This window comes from Sus scrofa, chromosome 18 (genome assembly GCF_054392235.1).
Source record: "Sus scrofa isolate SSC_HxYL_T2T_F1_AM1 chromosome 18, Sscrofa_HxYL_maternal_Yorkshire_Landrace_v2.0, whole genome shotgun sequence".
NCBI classification, from domain to species: Eukaryota; Metazoa; Chordata; class Mammalia; order Artiodactyla; family Suidae; genus Sus; species Sus scrofa.
In genome coordinates this window covers 46,859,826-46,867,411 of record NC_139400.1, presented here as the reverse complement: position 1 = coordinate 46,867,411, position 7,586 = coordinate 46,859,826, and positions in this window count along the sequence as shown.

Below are 7,586 nucleotides of genomic sequence, written 5' to 3'. Positions count from 1 at the left end.
ACCCACAACCTCATGGTTCCTAGTCAGATTCGTTAACCACTGCACCACGACGGGAACTCCATCAAGGTTATTTCTTATGGGAGTTATTCCTGGAAGTAGCGCTGTGAGGTCAGGGACCAGATTATCAGGATTTACTTCCCCAATACTTAGGAGAAATGTGGCTAAAAAAGAACCTCAGTATCAATGGTGAAAGGCAAGAGAAGGCAAGAACCAGAAAAGTGCATCATGAGGTTCAACTTGGCAGGGCGTTAACAGGGGGCACCCAGTTGCTGCCAGGTGAGCCTGAAGCTGGAACTTCCTTACCCCACCCCCAGAAATGCAGGGTTCAGGGCATTGCCTTGATTTATCCTAAAGTAGAGGTAGTTGCCTCGTTGCCTTTTCTGGAGCATTCTGTGCTATGTGAGGTCTCCTAATTAGGAACCCAGAAATCAAAGTAGTAGGTTCTATCGAGAAGAATGTTTCATAAACCTACAAAGTTATAATCAATAAAGAATAAACTAGGGAGTTCCCATTGTGGCTCTGCAGGGGTTATGAACCCAACTAGTATGTATGAGGATGCGGGTTTGATCCCTGGCCTTGCTCAGTGGGTTAAGGATCCAGCTTTGCCATGAGCTGTGATGTAGGGCTCAGATGTGGCTTGGATCCTGCATTGCTGTGGCTGTGGTGTACGCTGAAGCTGAAGCTTCGATTTGACTTCTAGGCTGGGAACTTATCCGTCTCAGGTGTGGCCCTAAAAAGCAATAAATAAATAAATAAATAATAAACTATTCTGTGAAAAAGTGCAAGTCTGAAACTAACTGAAAATGTTGCTTTTAGGAGAAAATGAATAAAGCAAGTGGGAGCTAGTGTTCCTAAGTGTGATGGTGACAATCACTTTGCCTTTAAAGATTAATGAACATGATTTTCCATAGTAATAATAACTCTGGGCATTACCGTCAGAGGCAACCTATTGCCTCTGACAGTAAATGTCCATTTTAGTTCCGTAAATGAAGCCACCTCATTCAGTTGGGACTTTGCTACAATAATCTCCAGCCAAATGCTCCATATGAAATAAAATGTCAATTGAAAAGGCATTTATGATGTTGGGGAAATGACAAAAGCCTTCAACTGTCAGCCGTGAAATGAAACAATTTATCAGTCAATAGATTTGGGCTTTTAAAGGAGGAATTTGATACAGAGACACACAAACTGGTACCGCCAACATCTCATTCCTGCCTTTCAATCCACTTCCCTGGAAGAGAGCCAAGGCCACTGAAGGAAGGAGAAATAGCACTTCTGAGATCTATGGAAATTGTGAATTGAGGTGCTTGTTTTTAACTGCTGTTGAGCTCTGTTGTGGGGGCTGATGCTAAGCCATTTAGTGAAACAAAACAGATGCAGGTTTGAATATAAGACTGATTGGGAGCTGTTTCTTCTTCATTATCCACGTATATTATCAGAGACATAGGTTCTTCTATGTTTATCAGCAGATAATGACCCCTTGGCAGGTAGGCTGGCACATGTACAAACAGACAAATGGAACATAAATTGGGAAATTTTTTTCACAATCCTTTTTGTTTAGTTTGTTGCCATAGAGATGTTTTGATTAATTCTCTTTCAAAACTTCATTTTGAAAAAAAAAAAAAGCTTTACTCAATAGACAATCTGAATAGGCCTATATCAAATAAATTGAATCAATATTAATAATCTTCCAAAACAGAAAGTACCAGGCCTGGATGGGTTCACTGGTTACTTCTACCAAACACATGGGAAAGAAATGATACCAATTCTGTACAGTTTCTTCCAGAAGATAGAAGCAGAAGGACTACTTCCTTAGCTCATTCTATGAGAACAGCATTCTCCTAACACCAAAGTCAGACAAAAACGTTGCATTGTCTTACACAAAGGAACATTTCTGTACAGTGTCATGAGGTCAGTTAGTTGTGGTATCATTCTGAGAGCAATCACTCAGAATTTAAAGAAAAAGTAATTGAATATTTTAAAATGTGAACATTATGAGCTTTTAAAAAGTCAAACCTTATTGGAGTTCCCGTTGCGGCTCAGTGGTTAACGAATCCAACGAGGAACCATGAGGTTGAGGGTTCAATCCCTGGCCTTGCTCAGTGGGTTAGGGATCTGGCGTTGCCATGAGCTGTGGTGTAGGTTGCAGACGCAGCTCAGATCCCCGCGTTGCTGTGGCTGTGGCGTAGGCTGGCGGCTACAGCTCCAATTAGACCCCTAGCCTGGGAACCTCCATATGCCATGGGAGCAGCCCAAGAAATGGCAAAAAGACAAAAAATAAAATAAAATAAAAATAAAAAAATAAAAATAAAAGTCAAAAGTTATTATAACTTTTCAAAATAGAAATGAAAAGGCCACTGAAGCATCCTACAGGTTTTAATTTCATATAAAGTAAATATTGATTGCTATAACCCACATAAATTAAAAGCTCTCCCCTCTTTTTCTTTTTTTTTTTAATAGTAAAGGATTCTTGAGATGAAAAAGTTGAGAAGATCACTGTGTGTGATCCCAAGCTGTGACAGGTCTATTTCTTGCTATGGCCTCATAAGGAGCTACTTGTTTGTTTGCTTTTTAGGGTTGCACTTGCAGCATATGGAGTTTCCCAGGCTAGGGGTCGAATCGGAGCTGCAGCTGCCAGCCTACACCACAACCACAGCAACGTGGGATCCAAGCTGTGTCTGTGACCTACAACACAGCCACAGCAACACCAGATTCTTAACCCACTGAGCAAGGCCAAGGGATCAAACCCGCAATCTCATGGTTTCTAGTCAGATTCGTTTCCGCTGCGCCACAACGGGAACTCTAGGAGCTACTGTTGTGGAATCCCAGGCACCCATGCAAGCCCCTGGCTGGGCCTGTGGTTGTGATCTTTCCAGCCCAGGAAGCTAGCTTTCGGTCAACTGAGGGATTTTCACCATGAAAGTTAAAGCTTTTGATCTTTGACTTTTTGTCTACTTTGCTTACTATTTTTTCTACCCCCATTCTTTTTTTTTTTTTTTCTTCTTTTCTCATTTTTCTTTATTCCTTGATTTTAGTTGTTCTAATTTAAAATTGGTTTCTGGAGTTCCTGCTGTGGCTCAATAGTAACAGAACCTGACTAATATCCATGAGAATGTAGGTTTGATCCCTGGCCTTGCTCACTGGGTGAAAGGCTCTGGCACTGCCTTGAGCTACAGTGTAGGTTGCAGATGCAGCTCAGATCTGGCGTTGCTGTGGGTATGGGTAGGCTGGCAGCTACAACTCCATTTCAACCCCTAGCCTGGGAACTTCCATATGCTGCAGGTGTGGCCCTAAAAAGACAAAAAAGAAAAAAAGATAAAATTGGCTTCTTTTTAATTTCCCTTGTTTTCTTATTTTTTGCTTAATTATTTCCTTTTTCTTTTTACTTTTTCTCACTTTTTTCTTTCCTGTGGGAGTGGGTATGGAACAGAATACACAATATTCCCTTCTGCATATCCATGGGATATGAAAACCTGCTCAAGAAATTCTTCATCCTCGACCCCATCAAGGGAGGCCCTGAAGGGGAAATCACAAAGGATTTACGGGTGAACTCGGGCCATAGGCAGGAACTACTTACTGCCTTACACAGAGCTGCTACCTGGCTACAAGGATCCCTGGCAGACTAAGTTGATGGTCTCATGGGCTACACAGGGGAAGGGACCCATGACTTGTAGATGGACCAGAAGTATGATGAAGCGATGGTCACCTGTGTGCTCCTGGCCCCCTGGGATATCTGAGCGGGGAGGCTCCATCATCACCCTGAAGCCTGCACCTTGGCTAATTCCACCAACGGCTGCCGTCCTTATTCATCCTGCAAAGTACAGCAAACCCAAAGCAGCAGGGTTTCAGTGAGCCTGCCATTCCCACCTTTAATTCCTACTCTGAGAATAGTCAGAGCAGCAACACAAATAAAAACCAGTGGCCTAAGGGGGACCAGGAGTTAGGCCAGAAGGCCAGAAGCACAGCCAAAGCAACTGTCAATCCCCTATCTGGATGGAGAAGATTACTTCACACCCACCCCTGCTCAGCCGCTGCCCACCCCCACCCCCACCCCCGTCCCCAGCATGGCCCTGAGGTTCCCTCCCCGCCCCCCGCACCCACACACCAGCAGTGGTGGTGGACCCCCAGATGGAACCAACCTCCCCGGGGGATATCCTCCAATAAAACCTCCTGCCACACTGGGCAGCTTAGACAGGTGCCTGACCACCAGAGTTTGCAGCCAGAGGCCACTGGTAAGGTCAGGGTCCTACACCCTCATCCACACCTGTGTTTCAGGTCAACCAGAAAGAACTGGCATGAAGCTGAAAGTAGAGTGGAGAAGAGGAAAACGCAGGTAGTCCAGGCAATTCTTTTTAACAAGAAAGCACATCAGAGGTCACATGTGCTCCCTGCCTCTTACATGGGGCATCAAGATCATGTGATCCACTGTACCCAGTGAGATGGGGCAAGAGGTCAGTCAGACACTGGATGAAAGCAGCTGCAGGTGGGATCCTTAACCCAGTGATCGAGGTCAGGGATTGAACCCACATCCTCATGGGTACTAGTCAGTTTCGTAATGCTCTGAGCCACAATGGGAAACCCCGGAAATAGCTTTCTTTCTTTCTTTTTTCTTTTTTTAAAATCACCCTGCTTTATGGCCGCAGCTGTCACAAGACACTCATTTGCCACTTTGCAAGAGGAAGGCCCTTGCCAAAACTCTCTCGTGATCCAACTGATAAAACCAAAAACCAAAAGTAAAAAAAACAAAACAAAACAAAAAAACCCCAAAAAACAAAAACCACTCTTCTTGGGGGAAATCGAAGCCTGATGAAACCGTTCAAAGAATGGGACAAATGTCAATGAATTGTAAAGGGGACAACATTTGGAGCTGTGGCACTGGCTTTTTCTTACTGGGAAAACAAGTCCTAAGGTTCACATCTATATCATAAACATTGTTGTGTGGCAAACACTTCAGTATTTACAAGCTGAAAACAATGACAAGTTTATCTCTCTCCCGGTACCCTACCTTCTGGGTCCCCAGGCCTCACTGGGGAATGTTTGCTGGTCTCTTCTTTTAGCTCCAGACTCACCTTCTTGGACCTCTTTCTTCCCCTTCAACTTCCTCCTTTCCACTCCAGGTCACCTGCCTCTCCTCCCCCAAATAATCCTGTCTCTCTCTTTCTCTCTCTCTCTTTTTTAGGTGCAAAGAGCATTCCTGGTTTATTTTTTTGAAGATTTCCCCCTGGCCTTTACTAAGGTATATCAAAGTACACTCAATTGCACATATTTAAAGAACACAATTCCGTCAGTTTTGACATACATGCAACTGTGAAACCATGGCACCTCCGATATGTGCATCATCTCCCAAAGTTTCCTTGTGTCCTTTTTTAATCCATTCCTCTAGCACATCCCCAAGCAACTGCTGATCTTCATCCTCTCTATATAGATTAGGTTATATTTTCCAGAGTTTTGTATAAATGGAATCATACAATATGCTCTCTTTTTTTATGGCTTTTTATGACTTCTTTCATTCAGTATGATTTTGAGATTCTTCAATATTGTGGGTATTAGCAGTTTGTCTTTATCCCCGAGTAGTATTTCATTGTATGAATATATCACAATTTGCTTATCCATTCTCTGCTGGTAGATTTGCATTGTTTCTAGTTTGGAACAAAGTTCCAATTAAGTTTCATGTATAAGACAATGGGTTTTATGCTTTCCTTTCTCTTTGGTAAATACCTATGAATGGAATGGTTGGCTTGTATGGCAGATGAATGTTTCGCTCTTTAAGGAACTGCCAAACTGATTTCCAAAGTGGTTGTACCTTTTCACACTCCCAGGGAAAATGTATGAGAGTGTCAATTGCTCCACATCCTCACCAACATTTGGTATCATCAGTCATTTTAAATTTAGCTTTCCTGTTGTGGTTTATGTTTGTTTGTTTTAGGGCATGGCAGTTTAGATACCTCTTGGCTTCATTTCTAAAAGGGGGAACACATATTTAGGTTTATAGGGAATGAAACCAGAGGATGCCTGTTGTGTCAGTGCAGTTAAGAGTGTCCTTCTTAACCTCCAAAGTGTTCTGGTTTGGATAATAAAATAGGTGTTATATCTATGTCTGGCCCACTAGCAATGCCCTCAGGCTGTCCATCCACAGCCTCAAAGGCTCATCATGGCCTTCTGATCAACAAAGATTCTTCCCTCCTCTGAAGAGATTTTCCTGATTAAACATTTCTTTTTTCCCCTTATCACAGAAGGGTCACAGGAGGAAAGGAGTAGCTTAATGTGGCCTAGTGCTGGGGTAGGGGAGCAAGTGGAAGAAATAGAGGGACCAGGTCCTGATGACATCATGTGAGCTGGATGACATAGGTAGGATCTATTCCTTAACTTTTCTGCACAAGAACCTTTTTTTGGGGGGAGGGGAGTCTAAGCTAGTATGATTGGATTTCTGTCACCTGCAATTAGGAATCCTGACTAGTATACAGTCAGAAAGGCAGTAACATTTTGCCAAGGCTTGGCTTGCTGTCTTTTCACATCTGAGGTACCTCTGCCTTCCTTGAGGCTTAGTTTTTGCTGACCTAGCCTGGGGAATTTAAAGAAGCATTGGTCACATTGCTTGGTGATGAAACTTCAGAGGTTGAATACAGATGAATACCCAGGGTCAAAGTATGCAATGGTATCACCACATAGTTTGTGTAATCAAGTACTCTACCTCAGTAATGCCACTGTAATGCAGCATGTTCTTTAACCTGTCATCAAATTGTCCTTAAAGTGGTTTGATCTGAAAACTGTTCTGAAGTTCAGGAAGCAGCCTCCTTTTCCAACTAGCAAGTTTTCCCTCCTTAATGACTAGATGTAAAAATATCCATATTTACTCAGAGTGCTAAACATGCAAATGAGCAACTACGTGACCTAAGCGAACACATCTCTAATGGGTGGTGCACGCCCTCTCCTAGTAGCACAATGAGTTACTAGGGTTGTTTGAGGACATCTCTCTGTAAGCAGTGCAAAGGTAATACTCCAGAGTAAAAGAGGAGACCGAAAGCGCAGGACAGAAGTTTAAAAAGATCCCCTTCAGTCCTCTCTCTAACGTTCTCAGACAGAACTGAGCAAGGCCCCAGAGCCGCAGGCGTGCCTCCCTCACTGCAAGTGCCCTGGTCCGGTCCCCACGCCCCAAAGCGGACTAAACTGGGCTGGCAGCCCAGTCGCCTCTGCTGCACCCCTGGGTGCCGCCCGCCGAAAGGCAGCCGGGCAGGTCTCGCCTTGGGCGAGACTAAAAAGCCTCTATCCAGCACAGCCAGCTCTGGGCCCCCGGCAGCAAGCTGGGCTCTGGACCCTAGGACATCCTGCGGGTGACCCGCCGCAACCGCCATGGCGTCGGCCCCGCCTCTTCAGGGTCTCAATCCCGCCTCCGCGCTCCAGGGGCTCGCCCCCTCCCACCATGGCCCCGCCTCCTCCCTCCGTGTTCCTTCACCGCCCGCATGCGCTCGGGCCAGCCCTCTCACAGCACAGCCCCGCCTCTCACACTCCGGAGGCTCGCATTCCTCCACCTCTCGTCCTGGCCCCACCCCTGAGCTCCGTGGCCCCACCCCTCGCACTCCAGGACC